Source organism: Neofelis nebulosa, chromosome 2 (assembly GCF_028018385.1).
Source record: "Neofelis nebulosa isolate mNeoNeb1 chromosome 2, mNeoNeb1.pri, whole genome shotgun sequence".
Lineage (NCBI taxonomy): Eukaryota > Metazoa > Chordata > Mammalia > Carnivora > Felidae > Neofelis > Neofelis nebulosa.
The window spans coordinates 46,453,453-46,474,821 of NC_080783.1; the positions used below are offsets into that span (position 1 = coordinate 46,453,453).

The 21,369-nt window shown below is 36.2% G+C and overlaps 1 protein-coding gene across 11 annotated transcripts in view; it reads right to left on the minus strand.

The window, feature by feature from the left end:
- GULP1 (GULP PTB domain containing engulfment adaptor 1) overlaps nucleotides 1–21,369 on the minus strand; it is a 771,890-nt gene that overhangs the window by 230,144 nt on the left and 520,377 nt on the right. For 2 of the 11 annotated variants that reach the window (XM_058711639.1, XM_058711669.1), the window contains one exon: nucleotides 3,175–3,260. The exons of 8 other annotated variants lie outside the window; for them this stretch is intronic. The gene's annotated coding sequence lies outside the window, so the exon portion shown is untranslated. Of the gene's footprint in view, nucleotides 1–3,174; nucleotides 3,261–21,369 lie in introns of those variants that run through there. One more of the 11 variants, XM_058711738.1, reaches the window with a different exon arrangement.

Below are 21,369 nucleotides of genomic sequence, written 5' to 3' on the forward strand. Positions count from 1 at the left end.
GCTTAAAATGTCTTCCTTGATAGCACTAACACAAAGCAAGTAAAATCTAAAGGTCCTAGTTTAAACGCTGAAGGACTGAGATACCTGGCCAGCTCAGCTGGTACAGCATGTGACTCTTGATCTTGGGGTGGTGAGTTCAAGCCCCACATTGGGGGGTAGAAATTACATAATGAATGAATGAATGAATGAATGAATAAATAAGTAAGTAAAATCTTTTAAAACAGAAAAAAGAAAAAGAAACAGTGAAGGACCCACATGTCTTTGGTATACCTGTCCCATTGCTACCAGTCTGGAAGGAGTCTCTAGAACTATGGCAATAAGCATAATCTAATAATAGTATAATGATAATAATAATACTGGTATTATTACCAGTAATCTAATTTAGCCTTTTCATTTTCAAGCAAAAGCCCCATAGAAGTTAGGTCTACAGAAGTTAAACCTAGAGAGTGTTAAGTTGTAAACTGACATGGCTAGTTGGTGACAAAATAATGACCCTTAGAATGCCACACTTCTGACTCCTACTCTAGTGTTTTGGGTATCAAAGATTTCTTACAATTGCCTTGTATTCACAATCCTAAATAGTTAGATATAAATCACAGAGGGCCAAGTGTTTGAAATTTTTCCATATAAAGATGCCATAGTGTAAACAAATGGCTTAAAATCATTGCATTTTAAAAGTAGATTGACATTTCAAGGATAGCTGCAATAATGCTCCTTATGCTCTCTTCTCAGAGTTATAATTTAATTCCCTGCTTGGCAGGAAAATCAGTGATTACTCTCACTTCCTGACATTAAAAAAAATGCCTTCCAAAAAGACAAATAATATTTTCAAACATAGTGTCTGTGTTATACACACTTTATATATCTACCTATGAGTGTACATACACACATAGGTATTTTTGTGGTTATGGACATTTATAGGCACAGTACTAATGTTGTATATACATTAATTATAGAATACATAAGCTCTTTATTTTTTATAAAATATAATTTCTAATCTTAATAATGTTGTTTTTAAAGGTTAACCAGACTGACCCAAGCACCAAATACTTACAATAAAAAGTGTATTTACAAATACCCAACTAAGGAATTTGAGAATCAACAGCCCAGGTGATTTCAGTAAGTCTCAACTCAAAATACCATCTACATGTCAATGGCTCTTAAGTTTGTATCTCTAGCCTAGACACTTCCCATGAACTGCCCACTCAATACACCTACTTTGATGCATCTCAAACTTAACATGTCCAAAATTAAATTCCTAATCTTCCTCCCTAAATTCTTCCTCTAATGGCTATCTTCATATCAGAAATGATAGGTCCATAAAAATAATAAAAAGTGGGGGGCACCTGAGTGGCTCAGTACGTGGAACATGCAACTTTCAATCTTGGGGTTGTGAGTTCAAGGCCCACGTTGGGTGTAGAGATTACTTTAAAAATAAATTAAAAATTTTTTAATTAAAAAGAAAAGAAAAGAAATGATGAGTCCATCCATCCAGTACCTCTCTTAACATCCTATATCCATCACCAAATCCTGTCCCTGTATTCCAAAATACATCCGGAATCCCAGCATTTTTCACTACTTTTGCCACTACAATCACCATTGCCTTTCTCAACAGTCTCCTATCTGGCCTTCTTGCTTCTACCTTTGCTGCATTGGTCTATTCTCCAAATAGCAGCCAGACTGACACATTATAAGCCTGTCATCACCTCCAATGACTTCCAATCTCACACTGAAAATAAGCCCTATAAAACACTCTGTGGTCTCCCCACCCCATTCTACCATCCCTCTGACTTAATTTCCTACGACTCTCCCACTTGCTTACTTCATTCCAACCACCCAGTCTACCTTGTTGTACTTTCAACATTATGAAAAAAGGAGTTCTATGCAGAAGGTTCTTTCCATAAACATCTTCATGGCATTTTCCTTACCTCCTACATAAGTCACTGACAATGTCAAAGCATCATTGAGGTATTTCTTGATGAGCATCTATATCAGCCAGGATCCCAGAAAGAAATGTGTGCCACGCTAAAAGAGCTAAAAGAATAAACAAGTGGAACTCACACTTCTCCCTCCCTCAACTCTTTTTCCAGGGGGTTTATTAATATAGTCTCTATTTGCCTCCCAGGGCAGAGAGCAAGATGGTGAAAGGCAGGGAACAGGCCCGGAGGAGACAATGTAAAGATACCCAAACTACTTCATTCCATTTCTCCCTAGCACTCAAATATTTGTTGAATGAATCAATATGATGCAATGGTGATTCGGCATTGAATGAGGCTGTAAACATGTATACAAAAAAACCCAAACCAAAAACAAACAAACAAACAAAACAAAAAAACAAAAACTCCGCTCACTGTAAGTGACTGTAAGTCAAAAGGAGTCAGGAGACACCAACGTCATCCAAAGCAGAGACTAAGGAAGCTTTCATGAACTTGATATGGTAAATAAATTGTGAGGCATCTTGGATGCCTCGGGTTCTGCCTTATCGAACTTAAGGTTATTTATCACACTCACCAAAATACAGAAATATAAAAGAAAGAAGGTAAGTTCCTAAGTGGGCATTGCATTGACGGTATCCTCCCCGACATCCTAATGCCTTGCAGCTTATTTATGATTAGTTGATTCATGATGTCTGATGCATACAACAGATGTTTCTAATAAAGGAAACAGTGGAACAAGAAGTCATACATATGTTATAATCTGAAAGGTAAGAGAATATTAAATGTTTAAATATCCGTCCTACATACCGGTATCTACCATGAATAAATCAAGTAAGGCTTCTCATGAGACATATCATCCCCGTGGCAGGGGTTCATTAAAGAAAAGGTCTTTGAGGAACAAACATTAGTAGAAGCTCTGACTCCCTGGTTTTCTAAATTATTTGTGACATCTGGGCACTTGCGCGCAGCAATAACAAAAGCATAACTTCTTTTATTGGAGTTTCCCAGACTCCTCAAAGATGGTGCAACTACAGAATAAGATAAAGCAATGGGACAAAAGAGCACACATCTGTTTCACATCTAAAAACTGAAGAATTCATGTTGGTGGAGAATTTAACAAGTAATATATTTGCTGATTCTAGTAGCACCCAGGCCACCCCCGAAGAAAAGGGAAAAAAATAAACAAGCAGGGTAACATATCATTCGGAGAAACACAGAGAAAAATAAGAGACAATACCCTTAGAAGAGATCTCTCATACCCGCTCCCAGCTTCACTAAGAGAAGAATCTCATTCACCGATGACCCCTTTCTGTCTTCATTCTCCTGAAAGGGAAGATGATGCTAAGCAAGGCTGATGGAAGACAGCAATAGATTGAGTTGCTATGGTTTCTGAAACGTACTCTAACCCTAAACCATAACCTTCCATACTCCAGTGTCACTCTTACAACCTATTTTCATCCTACTAAATACTTTTTTCCCCTGAAAAGAAATCAATTATGTTACTATGATGGATCTTTAATTTAAGAAGTTAAAAAAGTAATTTCTGAAAAGGATCTTTGGGTTCCTGGGGAAAAGCCCCCATTTCATATGCTGCTCATTCAGGGGCAGGACCAAGGATTATAAACTTTAAAGCGTATATATACAATGGGGGCAGGGGAACCCTTGAGAAAATAAATTTTAAAATACTGCAAATAAATAACTTGACAGTTATCACAAAAATGACAGTATCCAGAAAAATTGCCTATGTTTCAAATAATTACTAGATATGCTTTGGTATACGTTTTTTGGTATACTTTTACACTTACTTCGTTTTGCTTTGACTCATACGTTTTGGTTGCCTCTTTGTATTTCAAAGATCTTATGATGTTTTCTACCAAGAGACTAGAAAGAAACGTTCATCTTGTCTCTATCAGGGTTAATCAAAGTTTTGTCATTGTTTCTCCCCTATCCATGTTTTCCAGGCCAGGTGCTCTAGGACACACACATATCACAAAATGACCTTGGCATGTACTTTCACTCATCACACTGGGTATGTAGGCTCAGTTAGCAGTCGAAAAGATCCCTGGAAGACATTCCTTTACCAGGACAGTAGAAATAACTTAATTATACACTGAGGAACTTGGAACCACATATGACCATATGAAATTGCCAATGTTCAATCATCTTTGACCTCCAAAAATGACAATTTCATATGGCTCACACTAATATATCCCACTAAGCCCAAAATAAATGTATCTCCAACTCAGCATCCTGTTAGCCAGAGTCCAAAATTGCCAGTGACCGCTCTAACACACTTCGCGCTAGGGAAAATACAACAGAGGGGCACAGAAGTACAAAAAGACCACAATCTTACCTGATGAGTTTAAAACAGCTGCACATTTTAGATGCGATCGTGTGAATAAGCCCCAGGGTTTTAGACAGAGCCTGGGGAAGTAAGAGGCCCTGAAGCCTAAGGTCCATTGACTTCCCAGTAAATCACCTCTGCAATCCCAATTCTCCCACCCAAAATTTTGTCAGCAGAGCTGTAACCTACGAGGCACATCAGAAAAGCAAATACACCTCTTTTCTCTCAAGGAAATAGTTCCCACATGGCACATAGAAAGGATTCCCAATTTATAGGCATAAGCTGAGCAGGCCTTCTATGTCCATTACTGGATTCAAATAATCCTGTCCAGAATGATAAAAATTTCTGTGAAACCAAGAGTCCTTTGTTAGCACAGGCCTCTCATCTCCCTATCATTATTCCCTGGGGCATTCATCAAACGCATGTTCTGTACAGCAGGCATCTTGCCTTCATGTGAACACTTGTAAAACACAGCACCTCTGATAAAAATAGTCTCAATGCAAAATGTAAACTTGTGGTTTATCTGGAATCTGACACCAGGCTATTTGCTAACTGGCCTTCTGATGAAATAGCTTTCTGGCCATATGCTTTTTCAATCTGACACAAAATGCCACACAGAGAACAGAGTTCACCTGAAGCTCTCAACCCATTTTAACAAAAATCTTGGTGTGTGTGTGTGTGTGTGTGTGAGTGTGTGTGCAGCATGCGTGTGCTATTTTACCGGTTAAGTCTCTCAACCGCAGACTATACAGGCAGACCGTTAACCTCCAGGATTCTGCTGAGACGGCAGTGCGTCCAGGGGACTGTGCTGAATCTACACAACAGCCACCATCTGTTGCAGCGCTTCGAGGAACATTGTCAGCAGCATGAAACACAGTGTCAACCCTAATCATTAAAGGGCTGCTTTGGAAGTTAAAGCCAATAATGGAAATATTCCAGGTCATTAACACCTGGCTTCTTTGCAATAATTGAGAATACAGATATAATATTAATATGTTATTAGTACCAAGTATTCATTCCATTTATATTTCAAAAGATAGCAAATACAATCAATATATAGATCCAGATGGGGCAGAATCTTGGCTATGACACTAGCTGAGACACTGGCATTGATAAGAGTAATGAAACCTTCATTTATTGAGAGACTACTATGTGTCAGACTCTGTGTGAGCTGCTGTAGACATAGTGTCTTAATTTTTCCATTACCCCAAGAAGAGAGGTATTATTATTTAGAAGGTAAACTACTTTAACTCCCTAAACTTCCTTTTTCTATTCTGTAAAACAATGATAATTTCACTTATTTTGCAAGATTTTAGTAAACATTAAAGATAACATAGATAAATAATGAGCACCCAAACAGATGTACAAATAAAAAAATCTGTTATTAAAATATTATTAAATGCTTAAAGTTTATGCAGACTACACACACACACACACACACACACACTAAAATATTAGCTCTAGACTCAATGTGTATAACATAAAGTACAGAAAACTTCAAACATCCCATCAGATGATGTAGGACACCACCTCGCTGATTCCACAGATTTAAAGAATAAGCTAACAAAAACAAAACAGAGCAGCTGTGTGAGTACATCATCATTTAAATTAGTCAGCATGTATTAAAAGCCTACTCTAGTATAGTAAGAAACTGCAGAGAAAGTCTTAACACAATGCTCCTGTAACTGTATTTAAGGATACAGAACATATACAGGTAATACATTATTCTGTCATTTAGAGCAATGTATACAAGAATACTAATGAAATGAGTGGCAAAACAAAGCATTAGTCGACACACACAGAAATCAAGGATCTCTGAAGAATAAGAGCTGAGAAACATTTGTACTCAGTATATAATTTTCAAACTAAAGTCTACCTTTAATAGGAAAGTAAGGACTACATGCTAAGTGACAAGGTGAGTTAGCTGTCCTATTCCAAATAGTCAATACTATCCCTATGGAGAGTTATTACCACCCTCTCTGGGTATCACCCCTCCCTTTATCCCCTGCTATGTGACTATTAGCCAAAACACTTCAAAGGTAAATAGGAGAAAAAGCACATACTGGCTCCATTGTTCTATAAATTTCCCTAGTAGCCCTATAAATTTAGCATTAAAAATCATAGCAAGAATAAAAATCAGTAATAATGGAAATGCAAATTTACTAGAATACTGTATTATTACCACCTACATCAGACTAAAATGTCTTCCTTAAATCACAAACATGGATATTCAAAAACAAAGGAGGTAAGAAAGCTTACTGAAAAAAAAAAAACCCTCACCTTTAAATGGTTGAGAAAAAATGTATATACACATGTGTATATACTCCTCAAATACATCATATACATACACACATACACACACAAACATTGAACCAGAATGAATGACAATATAAATGAGGTAAGATACTAACAAAAGGTTAACATAGGTAAAGGAAATCCCTTCCACTATTCTTACAAATTTATTCTAAGTTTGAAATTATTTCCAAATAAAGAATTATAAAAGGAAAGCTAGCTAAAAAACATTTAACCATAAAACAAAGTAAAAGTTAAATGTCAAAATGCTTATTTCTTCCTCTTAAAATTCAAGAAAAACTACTCTAATAATATCATTAACCATTATCTAAAGGAGCATTCAAAAACTTAGGAAAGTTACAGTCAATGAGGAATATACTAGTTCAGTAGAGAAAACCATAGGATTTTTTTTTCTGACATAATTCTCCTGAGTATAAATACGAATCTCTGACAAAAATGACAAAGAAAATCAAACCTAAAATAATTATGGTTGACCAGACATGAGACTGTACAAGGCATGAGGTAACAACAGCCATGACTTAAATATTTTATTTGTTTTCCTTTTAATATCTCATCATATTAATAGCTACCAGTCTGAACTATAATCAGGAATTGCTTTCTCCAAGGAGTCCACCAATTATAGTCATGACCTCATATATTTCTGGCAAACGTGGGTGCCCCAGAATCTCCCAAGTTAAAGAATATCAACACGATTTGGTATAATCCACTTTAACGATATACATACAGATGTCACTGCACTGAGTTTTAGAAAATGTATATTAATAAAAGTTTCATTGTGAAATAACATTATTTAGCACCAACACACTTGCCATTGATTTCAGATTAGAAATGAGATGAAGCTTCTAAAGGAAATCAATTTTTGAATTGGTTAAGTAATTAGGCTGAGGTACAAACTTAAAGGATCCTAAGTTGCTATATTCAGTGTCTTAAAAGTTCTAGTTGAAATAAACAAGCATCTATGGGAGAAAAAAAAACTTCAGGTATCATTTAAAAGGAGGCTCTTTGGGGGTGCCTGGGAGGATCAGTCGGCTGAGTGTCCAACTCTTGATTTCAGCTCAGGTCATGATCCTGGGGTCATGGGACTGAGCCCTGCATCAGGCTCCGTTTTGGGCATGGAGCCTACTTGGGATTCTCTCTCCCTTTGCCCCTCCTTGACACCCTCTCCCAGAACACACACACTGTCTCTCTTATTCTTCTCGAAAAGACAGCATTGAAAAGTTTGTTGGTACTTTATATGTTCACTAAGCAATTATTGTTACAGGTGTAGTTTCAGAATGTTCCCTGGAAAATGATTCAGAGGCATCAGAACTTCTTCAACAAATTTAATTAATAGCACTGACATTCAGTCATCACTCATTTAGTCCTGTGTAAATACAAAAAAAAAAGTGCTCAGAGTAATTACAAACACCTCTGTGTGTGCACCAGCAGCATGAGGTTCCATACTTCTTTAGAGATTAGGATGTCTTATAATTATATCCCTTTTCCTATTTTTGTCATTAGCCCTTTGGACTAAGCTTAAGACATATATACCTGGTACTAAATTTGAGTATGTCATATATGTTGCAATAACAAGGTTCCATTTGAAGATATAAGAAAATATAAAAGCAAATTATTATATATTATTACAATCAGGAGCCTAATCACATAACTCAATTATTAGATTATCAACAAATTAATAAATCACTTGGTATCTATTTGCAAACATGCTATGTTTTTCCTGGATGGTAACTTGCGGCACAGAAGGTAAAACATAGAAGAGTGACAGACTGGGATGTTCTATCATCTCCGGACACATACCGTAGCCATTTCCCCCCTAACAACTGGAAAACTAGCATTAGGAATCCTAAGTGACCACAGAGGGCTCTAAAAGCCAGTGGGAGGAACTACACTTAATGGGTACATACAGGTTTGAAAACAATAGGAAAGCACTAATTAAAAAAAGAAAACTCCTCTCCCCCTAACTTTGTGTGTGTGGGTGTGCATATATGTGCATGCATGCCCCCCCCCCAAACACACACACAAGCAGTCTTCAAACATCACCTCAGTGGTGCATTTTCGTTTGATTCCCACACACAAACTCCTTAACTGTGCACTTTACCGGAGACGGAAATTATTTCTCTGTGGGTGGCAAAAGCGTTGAGATTCTTCCTGATATTGTTTGAATAAATATTAAAATAATATTCCTTCATAAACAAGTGGTTATTCATCCTTCAAACATTTATTCCCAATTGCAACTTTGTGTGCAAGGAATGGAGGCCCTAGAATATAAAAGAATAATATCACAACACGGACCTGCTCATGGCAGTTACACAGGGAACAGATCAGTGTTTGGACTCTAAAATTATTTCCCAAAAATAAATAAATTAAATAAATTAAATAATAAAATAAAATAAAATCCATGCCTTTCCTCTACACTGATATTGCATCTAACTATTAAAAAAAGAGAGGCACCTGGTTGGCTCAGTCGGTTAAGGGACCGACTCTTGATTTCTGCTCAGGTCATGATCGCATGGTTCTTGAGTTCGAGCCCCATGTCAGGCTCTGTGCAGTACAGAGCCTGCTTGGAATTTTCTCCCTCCCTGTCTCTCTGCCCCTCCCTCTCTCTGTCTCAAAATAAATAAACTTTGAAAAGAAAAGGGAAAAAAAAAGAAAAGAAAATAAGAAGTAGTACAATGGCAATTCACAGAGAAGATGAATATTACACCTTGTTTGTGTGAGGTTAAAAGAGAACCTGAAAAGCCTAGGTGAGAGGTAAAATGTGAGCTGAACCTGGAAAGGGGTATAGATATTAACAGACAAATGAGTTTATTCTAGTTTTCAAAAAGAATGTGAACAAGAAGAGAGGACAACAGCAAAGGTAAAATCTCAAGCATTCAATGATTGTCCAATCAGTGTAGAATACAAGAGCCATCGAGAATGTCTGAGGACAGAGGCACATGGTGGTGGGAACACAAAGGAGAGATAAAGAGGTCTTTGCAAGAGTGAGATGCTGAAGCCTTCTGACCAGGAAGAGACTAGATCAGAGCTGCAATGAAGTGGAGTGGGAGAATACCAAAGGCTAAGAGGAAAGTTAAGAAGGAATTTCAAGCAGCGCAGCAAGAGGTAGTGAAGGCCAGAATCAGGGTCAGAGAAGTAGTGGGAATGGAAACTAGCAGGCTCTAATGTACCTCTCAGCCATAAAGTCTACATTTTTAAATAATGTGACCTTTACCACAAAGAGCTAAGTGAAGGTGGCATAAGAAACTTTAGTCAATATGCATTTCCAAAATAAACCTCCATGACACAGCTGAAATAACAAAGGTAGGGGAAGATCCACAGTATGTGAGAAACCAAAACAGCTAAAGAATAGCCGGGTAAAAGGTTAGCTACAAATGTGGGACATCATAATCCACCATGAATATTATAGCCAGCCACATGTTATAAACTGTTTTTAATGTTATTTCTGTGGAAATGTAGAATTAAACAAGCTAGAATCAAGTTCAACTCTCTCCTTTACTCTAAGGTATTACTAAAGTTTATGTCATGAAAAGAACACAATGAAGCTGGGGTGCCTGCATGGCTCCGTTGTTAAGCTTCTGACTCTATATTGGCTCAGGTCATGATCTCAGGTTCATGAGTTCAAGCTCCATGTAGGGCTCTGCGCTGACAGTATGGAGCCTGCTTAGGATTCTCTCTCTCCCTCTTTCTCTGTTCCTCCCCCACTTGTGCATGCTCTCTCTCTCTCTCTCTCTCTCTCTCTCTCCCTCTCAAAAATAAAAATAAATAAACTTTAATTAAAAAAAAGAACAGGGGAGCCTGGGTGGCTCAGTTGGTTAAGCATCCAACTTCAGCTCAGGTCATGATCTCACAGTTTGTGAGTTCAAGCCCTGCATCAGGCTCCGTGCTGACAGCTCAGAGACTGGAGCCTGCTTCGGAATCTGTGTCTCCCTCTCTCTCTGCCCCTCCCCTGCTCATGCTCTGTCTCAGAAATAAATAAAACATTTAAAAAAATTAAAAAGAAAAAAAAGAACACAATGAAGCCATATTGTTACTTCCTTTATAATTCCTCCTAACAGCCAAGATCAACAGCCTCCCCTACCCCAAAGAACAGTTCTAAGACATAAATGTATTAAACTCAATTATATTCTACAAGGACTAGTATTTTTTGGGGATCACTATGTAAAAAAGTTTTAAATAATGAAGTAGAAGAATTTTTGGTCATGTTCTGGAAATTTCCTACTTATAATCTGAAGACTCTGCAAATCAAAGGGTAAGTTTTATAATTCACAAATTATCTCCCTCAAATCAGTCTTTCCCAAAATGTAGTAAGTGATATAATAGATGACTTTAAGTGATTCCTGAGTAACCTTTCCTGTAACACTTTTTATTTCACTATTAAAATACATGTATTAAAAAAGTATAGACCACAATAGGATACTTTCCTTTTAAATATATTTGTTTTTAAAAAAAAGGTTTATTTGAATAAATATATTAAAAGGTACAGAGGTGATATTCAAATATTTCCAGTGATAGAATAAAAACAAACATAAAAAACTGTTGTAGCAGGACACTGCATAGTTAGATTTTAATATCCACTAAACAAAGTGGCATAGATATTTTTATCAGAGTGTTACTTTTTAGTAATTTTTACTTGATCTCAAGTTTATGGAGAATCAAGTCTCTTACTTAAATCAGAATTAGTATTAAATGTAATATTGATAACTAGAATGTGATTTATATTAGTTTGAAAACAAAGAAAATACTTCCTCTTTCTATTGGATTTGCTATTTCTAATCTTTAAACTTGTATTAGGAAAAACATAAATTATAAAAGCAGAATCAGAAATTACAGATTTCTGTAACAGATGGATTGAAAACAGCAAAATGAATTGATACATTAAAATTAATACAAATCTTGGATTTCAAATTCAAATTTTAACTTCAAAAAATGTTAAGTATTGTTTCTGTAAAGGAAGTGACTTAAACACATGTTGGGAAAAGCCTGAATTAAATAATTCTTTTAAAATAGCCTATAGTACAAATCTGTTTTAAAATCAACAGGAAATTAATTAAATAAGAATATATACCAAGTGTGGAAATAAGACCATTAAGTCAAAAAATACAGTAAACACTGTTTGAAGTAGCCTAAATTTCATTGTGATTGTCAGTCTTTTTGTTCTTGGCCCTTTTTTGGGAGATGTGCCAAAATGTTAACTTTCAAAGATAAACGCATCTGAAAACATCTCCTAATTAGTACACGGAAACAATTTTTTATTATGTTTATTTATTTATTTTGAGCAAGAGAGAGTGCACGCAAGCACACAGGGCAGAGACAGAGAGAGAGAGGGACAGAGAGAACCCAAAAACTCTCCTGGCAGGAGCGCAAAGCTCAATGTGGGGCTCAATCCCAGGAACCGTGAGCTCATGACCTAAGCCAAAATCAAGAGCCAGACACTCAACTAACTGAGCCACCCAGGCATCCCTGCAAATTTTAGATAAAACAAAATCTAAGTTTATATTATTTCCATTTAAACTGAATATTATTTTCACATATTTGAAGATAAATGTTGAGGGATTTTGTATGGAAAAAATCCATATATATTTAGACCTAATGATGCCAGAGTTATTCTGGAAGGTTGTTTTGTTTAGTTTAATACCTCCAAAAACGTGTTTACATGATGCACTGCAGTAGTCCAAATGCATTTTTTTTTTTAAGTATAAAGAAGTAAAGTGGTAAGTGAACTTTTTTGTCAAGACATAAGAAAGGTCTGATTTCAGGTCACAGATAATCATATAGATAAGTGAGGACATTTCTTTCAAGTTGGAGAGGCCTTACATCAGCTAATATTTTCATTTTTCCTTCTATATAACTGTCACACATGTATCTACTATCAAGGAAGTTAAAGTCAATTATACATATATGGAGTGAAGGTTTAACAGTGTTGTATTTTATCACAATTTTAATGACTTCAAAATATGTTATGGATGGGTTTAGTGTTAGCTACCTATCCCTGCAAAATATACGTCAGAAAAAATATCATGAGTTTTGAAATGCTATTAAACCATGGTTCTCGGGAGGGTGATTTTACACTCTCAGGACATTTGGCAACAACTGGGGATGGTTTTATCTTCCTAGGGGGCATTTGTATCAACCAAAGATGCTTCCTCCCAACTCCCACAACCAGAGGACATTGAGCAACATCTGAAGATATTTTTAGTTATCACAATTGGAGGCATAGTGCTGGCATCCAGTAGGTAGATGCCAGGGATGCTGTTAAACATCCATCCCACGATGCACAGAACAGCCTCTTCCTCCTGCTGGACAACGAAGAATGATCTGGCCTTACATGTCAAAACTGCCAAGGGTGAGAAATTCTGTACTCAACACATCACCATGAAACATGTTCTACATGTTAGGGTCAAAGACAGAAGATAGGAAAAGCACAGAAGGTTAAAGAAGAGGCAAGATAAGATATAAAAGAAAGATCAGAATCCATTAAAGAAAAACATAAAGTATTTTCTAAACAAACATTTACTGTATGGCTAATATGAGAAATGCAAATATGAGGCCAAACTAGTAATGATCACAAACATACAGAAAGAATGTGAGCAAATTTGACACGCATTTATAAAAGAAAAATGATGCCTATTTTTTTTTTTAAGCTACATTTCTGGTTTGTTGATGAATGAACTGACTTTCATACAATTATTTTACTGTCTAGTGGACATGTTTCCCATTCCTCATAGATGCTATGCCAAGAATATGCTAGAGTTAACTGGGGGAGATGCATATTAAGCAGCAGTGCTACTTGGATAGATTGTCCAAATTATAGTGACCTTGAACTGTACAAATCAAAACTCTTTAATTCCAACAATGCTAATCTCTTCCAATACAACTAAAAGAATATATATTACAATCTCACCTTTTTTTTATCATCAAGGTGTGTACATTTGTAAATAGACAGAATTTATGTTGTAATGATTCATACTAACCTACTAAAAGATTTTACCTCAGTGGGGAATGGATGTAAGGGGGTGAGGGTGGGAAGGTAAACAGTCATATTTTGCTCTCTAGAACTTAGGAGTATCTGAATCTTTTACAATGGGAATGCATTCATGTAAAATAACATTTTTTTAAATAACAAATTTACCCAAAAGCAAAATGCAAAAATTCTTCTATAGTCTGCAAATATTTAATACAATGCCTTGCTTTATATGAGATACAAATTGTTTAAAAGTTGCAGTAACAGCTTTAATCATATTCCTAAAAAGGAATCTGCAAAGAAATCTTAGAGTTTATTTCATAGGTTTAAAAAATGTTTAGAAAACAAATATCACTCGTAAATAAAGAGATGCATTGAGTTAAATTTCCATATGTGGTGTTTACCAAAAGAAAAGAACAATTGAATGCCATCAGCACACCATTTTTACTACGTAATTTTATTGATATTTTTATGTTGCTACATCTCTGAAAATTAACCAACTGATACCATTAGAGTATTTTTAGGAAGTTAGAAATTCTTCCAATAGTTATAAAAGGAATGTTTATCACCTCTGAAATGGATTCCATAAATGTTTTACAACTTTTATGAGGGTTATTTTGATTCAGTAAAATAGTATATATAGCAATAATCAACGAACAGTTAAAGAAATGATTTAAATTTTCTCTATCCTGCTTTATTTAGTTTTGAGCAGGAATAACTGCAGTTTGTATTTTATGATTGATTTTTCTCATTTATTAACATACCATTTGAGGGACAAAATATGAATTAAAAGGAAATCAGTTATTTCACCCCCTAAAATTGGGAACATATCATAAATTTTTCTCATTCAGCAATCAAGGTAATTTACGATAAATAGACAAATGACACTTTGGCCAGGCCTGAAGGTTAGCTTACCAGGTGCAAAAACGAACAATGAAAAACTGGAAATGGAAACACTATATTCATAAAATCAATCTCCTTATGGAACTATAATTTCATTTATAGATAAATATCTCTTGTTCCATCTAATATCATCTTCCATGTGATATCATATCACAATATAAAAAAATAACACTTTTGCTAAGTTTATGGCATATTTTAAAATATAGATATGTCTTTATAAAAACATACCTTAGTCATTTGCTTATATGATTAGGTATATTATTATAAATTATAAATAAAATCAGCATCCTCAACTTTCCAAGAAGAATTATCCATTAATATGGCACCAACCAATAAATCACAAACATATTCATGGGTGCCTGGATGGCTCAGTCAGTTGAGCATCCGACTCTTAATTTTGGCTCAGGTCGTAATATCACCAGTTTGTGAGATCAAGCCCCACATCAGGCTCTGCACTGACAGTGTGGAGCCTGCTTGGGATTCTCTCTCCCTTCTCTCTCCATCCCTCCCCTGCTCAGGCAAATGCTCTCTCTCTCTCTCAAAATAAATCAACAAAAGGAAGGAAGAAAGAAAGAAAGAAAGAAAGAAAGAAAGAAAGAAAGAAAGAAAGAAAGAAAGAAAGAAAGAAAAAGAAAGAAAGAAGAAAGAAAAAGAAAAGAAAGAAAGAAAGAAAGAAAGAAAGAAAGAAAGAAAGAAAGAAAGAAAGAAAGAAAGAAAGAAGAAAAAAGAAAAGAAAAGAAAATGTTTCGGGGCACCTGGGTGGCTCAGTCAGTTAAGCATCCAACTCTTGATTTCAGCTCAGGTCATGATCTCATGGTGCGTGCGTTTGAGCCTCCTGTAGGGTTCTGCACTGGCAGCAGGGAGCCTGCTGGGGATTCTGTCTCCCTCTCTTTCTGCCTCTCCCCTACTCATGCTCTCTCTTTCAAAATGAACATTAAAAAAAAAAGAAAATGAATTGTTTACTAATATAACTATATTCAACATACAGATGTAGGTTTAAATTTTTTTTTAACGTTTATTTGTTATTGAGTGACAGAGAAAGACAGATTGTGAGCAGAGGAGGGGCAGAGAGAGAGGGAGACACAGAATTGGAAGCAGCTCCAGGCTCTGAGCTGTCAGCACAGAGCCCAATGTAGGGCTCGGACTCACAAACCGCGAGATCATGACCTGAGCTAGTCACTCGCTTAATCCACTGAGCCACTCAGGCTCCCCCAAATGTAGGTTTATAATGTTTGTCATGAAATGCTTTTCTAGTAATACTAATATAACTGCCTAGTACTAGTTTTCATCAATGTAGGAAAATTCATTTTGTCAAAATTGATTGTATCTGTTGATATTTACTTCTAGGTACCCCTACTTCAAATTCAAGATGGTATGAAATCAGAAAAGCCCAAATTGAAGTCATAAATAACAGGTAACTAACTCTACAATACAATTGTGGTTACATTTAAGAATGACCTTATGGAGGGGCACCTTGATGGCACAGTTGGTAAAGCTTTCAAGTCTTGATCTCGGCTCAAGTCATGATCTCATGGTTCATGAGTTCAAACCCCTATTGGGCTCTGTGCTGATGGTGTGGAGCCTGCTTGGGATTCTGTCTCTCCTTCTCTCTGCCCCTCCCCACTTGTTCTTGCTGGCTGGCTCTCGCTCTCTCTCTCTCTCCCCCTCAAAATAAATAAGCTTAAAAAAAAAGAATGACCTTGTGGAAACAAATTGCAGTGATATTCTTTGGAGAATTAGGGATAACCTAGGGAGGCTTGTAGTATCTTGTCATTTGGCCAAGGATTGAAGTTCATTTTGCCAAACCAATGAAATCCTTAATCTGTTTCTGGGATGGAGCGTATAACCGTGGAAGCTGTAACCCCAAGATGAACTTTAAACTCTGGTCAGCTAAACTGGCCAATTCTAGAAATGCCTGCCTTATATTAGGTGCAATTTGGTCTTTAACAACACAGAACTGTTCTTTTAAAATATTTGGCAAGTCAGTCCTTTCTTTTCCATCCCCCATATAATGATTCTAGTTTAGATCTCTATTATCTACCTCCTGGGTAGAAAAGACTTACCTTTGGAATGGAGACTTTAGGTTCATATTTGGGTTCTTCTCAGTCTCTTTTGTTGGCTTTTCATTTTCTGATTCCACTTAACTATCAGTGCTCGCAAAGGTCTGACCTAATGGCACTAACAATCATCCATTCTTACAACATCCAAGTACGTTTCTATATCCTGGGATTTATCCTTATTTCCAAATGGCATATCCAACTTGCCATAGTGTATTTCCCCTATAATCATCCCCAAACAACTCAACCTCAAAAATCCAAAGTGGAATTCTTAGTCTTTTCCTCCAATCACACTATTTGTCCCATATGTCCTTGTCTTGGTGAAAAGTAGCACCATCTAGTCAATCTGTTGAAGTCTGCACATGATCCTCATTATTCCTTCTTCCTGAAATGTTCACATCCAATCAGCCAACATTCTATACATGAAACATCACTCCAATTCAGTCTTCTCCAATTTCACTGATATCTCCTACATTTGGGTCCTCATCATCTTTCATCTAGACTATTTTAACATTTCCTAAGATAGTTCCATACCACTATTTTCACCCTTCTTCATTCCATCTTGCCCAAAAGCTGTGAGGTTTCATAAGTGTAAAGTTTATCATGTTCCTTACCTCCTTTTAATTTACTGTATTCTGTTTGAAAACCTTGAGGGACTCCCCACAGTCCACCGTGACAGTGCTCTAACAGAGGCACATGTATACTTAGGGAAGTATAACATCAAGCCAAGGAGTAAACAAAGTCACAAGATTAATATTCCATAAATCTGGAAGATTGGTATTGCCTCACTGTAATTAAAATACATTAGTTTTACTTTAAAACAAAGTTTATGGAGTAGAAGGTCAGATTCAAGTGAATTTGAGACTTCAAAGAAATTCCACTTGAAACAGATAGGCTAAGTTTGTGAATCATTGCTTCTCTGATATTAGGATACTTTGAAGGAATCTAGCACAGTAGCTGGCACATAAGAATAAAGTTAGAAAAGTGTTTTAAATGATGGTCTGCATGATTAAATGTAGAAATCTCTAGCTTTAAAGAACTTAGCAAATAATTACTGGGTTTCCCTTATTTTACAACTATTGAAAAAAAATTCAATGGAAGCTGATCACCCCATTGAAATTTCAATTATTATCATGGTTGGAAATCCATGGAAATAGAAATCTTCTTATCCAATACATTCTTCTATAGTAGCCCTGACCCATAGCTACTCAGCCTTTCTCCAAATAGGTTCAGCAACAAAACATCACTATTGAGTAATCAATTTGATTCTTTTTCAGAAGCTTCTTTCTTACACTGGGTTGGAATCTGATGATAACATAACTTAATTTCTTCCTAATACAGAAACCATACATGATGTTATATCTCACAAAATACAAGACTGAAAAAGAAAAAATGCCATTGGATTCAAACTGTGGAAAGGACCAATTCCAAAAATAACAATGTAACAAGACCAACTTTATTTATTGATTCTCAGAATCTTTCTGGTGATCTGCTAAGAAGGAGACTAAGGAAATCCAATGCGGCCTGCTCTCCAAACCCAATACGCAGTGTGAATTCAAAATCTTGGGGCCATGGGAAAAGGGGGCATACGAGAAAACCTACATAAAAATCTGCTGGTATCACTAAAGATTTTTGCCTTTATACTACTCAGTGATGCATACAAGCTTCATATTATTATCTTCATTTTGAAAAAAAAAATTAACATTCATTTATTTTTGAGAGACAGAGAGAGACAGAGCATGAGTAGGGGAGGGGCAGAGAGAGAGGGAGACACAGAATCCGGAGCAGGCTCCAGGCTCCAAGCTATCAGCACAGAGCCTGATGTGGGGCTCGAGTTCACAAACCGTGAGATCATGACCTGAGCCCAAGTTGGACGCTTAACCGACTGAGCCACCCAGGTGCCCCGATATTATTGTCTTCATTTTGCATTCAAGAAAATAATATCCCCAAGATCCCTAAACAAGGAAATGATAGATCCACAGGTAAGACTACACACCATAGGAAAACATATAGTAAGGGGTCAGGTTTATATGTATCTTGGTTAAGTCTTCACTAACTCATCTGGGGTCTTCCTTCGTAACATCCCACAAGCTACACACTGTACTTCATCTTTTCTTGCGAACATTCAATACTTAAGATGTACTGAGGGGGGTAGAGTTCATAAATAAAAGCAAAACAAAGCCCCAGTATGTTTCTACTTTGAGGGTTTCTTTTTTCTTTTCTCTTTTCTTTTCTTTTCTTTTCTTTTTTCTCTTTCTTTCTTTCTTTCTTTCTTTCTTTCTTTCTTTCTTTCTTTTTCCTTCTATAGTTCTTTGTTTTCAAATTTTAGCCAGGGGACATTTCTTTAAAAAGTATTACTGGAGAGGGGCACCTGGGTCACTCAGTCAGTTGAGCGTCCAACTTCAGCTCAGGTCATGATCCCACAGCTCATGGGTTCAAGCCCAGTATCGAACTCTGTGCTGATAGCTTGGAGCCTGGAGCCTGCTTAGGATTCTGTGTCTCCCTCTCTCTCTGCCCCTAACCCACTCAGATTCTGTCTCTGTCTCTCTCAAAAATATACAAACATTAAATTTTTTTTTTAGAAAAAGTGTTACTGGAGAAAATGGTCAAAAGCTGATTTTTGTAATGTTTTAATTTTAATGCCTTAAAGAGGAGAATTCATATTTAAAAGACTTTTCTGGAATAAACATTTTCATGTGCCAAGTTACAAAACAAAATGCAGCATGCTCTTAGCCTTTCATGGAAATGGTGCATTTTAAACATCAGACCTGAAAAATAGATTCCATCCTTGAGATTCAAGTGACTTTATTGTCTATCTAGACATCAAGAAGAGCCTCAAAGACAGAGCCTCTTCTCAGATGCAAAATAAGTTAAGGCCAGGCACACGTGGGTGCTAACGTGTATCCAGAAAATAAGGCAGGAAATAATGACCTAAATAATCCAACCTGCAGGCATCCAGTCATCATTGACACAGCCGTTCAATCAAAATGAACCAAATCTTGAAAGTGCTAAGAAGGATAAAGCAAAACGGCATAGACGGGTGCTGATCAGTTTATAATGCACTCATCCTTTCTCAGTCGTCTGTCTCCTACAGAAAAATTGTGACTCTGCCAGAAACCACTGCCAAATGATTTAGGTTTCTCTACTTATTTTCTGTTCAGATGTCAACAATCCACAGCATTCCACATTTATCTTAATGGCAACATGATTTGAAATTATGAAATTATATCTACAGGATTCTCCTCCCCAAGCTCTTCCTGCCTCCATCCCAGTACACCACCTAAAATCAGTTGCTGTACATCTGTATATTATGTGAAAAAAGTCAAATTACAAACTAGTGTGTTGTATGTGATCCCAACTATATCTTAAATATTAAGAAAAATGTAATTAAACTGGCCGGATCATTTTTGTTCCTTCTTACTCTTCAGCATTCTTTAACTTGTTTTGATAGCGCCCAAATATTTATGTATATATGCTAAAAACATTAACAAGAGTTTTCCCCTATGTAATTTTAGGGTTAAGGATTTCTTATTTGGTTCACATTAATATTTTATATTACAAATTTTACTCCATGATATTTTGTTCGTATATAAATAAAAGAACCAAAAAGTACTCTACAAAGAGAAAATGTATCTCAGTTCAAATTACACAATGTTTTAAACTAGGGTGGTTTCTTTTTTTTTTTTTTTTTTCTTTTCACAGAAAATACATAGCTTTTGATAGAGAGGTAGCAAAAAACAGGCATTCTTTCTGCATCTCTCTAGTTTTTTTCTAAATGTTTATTTATTTATTTTGAGAGATAGAGAATGAGAGCAGGTGAGTGGGGGAGGGGCAGAGAGAGAGGGAGAGAAAGAATACCAAGCAGGCTCCACATTGTCAGTGCAGAGTCCAATGCAGGGCTCAATCTCACAAAGCATGAGATCATGACCTGAGAGGAGATCAAAAGTCAGATAATCAACTAACTGAACCACCCAGGTGCCCCTACACTGCTCTAGTTTTTTACTTTTTCTAAGTTGCAAATGACATACTACATTGAAGTTATTCCATTGGTACTTATAGTTTAGGATAGATTAATTTACATAAAACAGCATATTTGTTAATCAGACTGAAAACCACATATGTTTTGCTATTGTTAAATACAGCAGCACAAAAATTATACTTTTTCTGCATAATAATGCTAACTGTCATTTACTGACCACCTATAAAGCTACAGCCACTGTGCTACCTGAAACAGTAATGTGTTTAATCCTCTTAAGAATCCTGTGTGAAATTACTGTATGTACCCATCTTACAGGTTAAGAAAGAGAAGCTTTGTGCAATTAGTCTGCCGAAGAGCATCCAGGCTGTTAATACCAAACCCTATCTCCAAAGAAGTCAAAGCTCAGACTTTTTCTACAATATAGAAATTTCTATAATGTGTTACACTGATCGTCAAAACTATAATGAATATTGGTGCATGTGTGTTTAAAATATCAAATACGCTAAAATGTCAAGTGCTAATTCAGTAGTATTTAGTGTTTAAAAGTAGGCTTATAAAACATAATTAGAACAAAAATATCTGCTATCAATAAACCCACCTGAGCAATAAGGGCCCATCATCCTCTCAAAGTAAACTTAATATATTTCTGGGTGCCATGAATTGAGTTGTATCTCTACCCCCAAGATTCATATGTTACAGACCTAACTTCCAATGTGATATTATTTGAAGAGGAGGCCTTTGGGACATGAGTTTAGATGAAGTCAGGAGGGTGAGCCCTCATGATGGGATTAGTACTCTCATAAGAGTAGACACTAGCACACGAGCACTCTCCCTCATGTGCTCCTCCACCCCCTCCACTTCCCTCATCCAACATA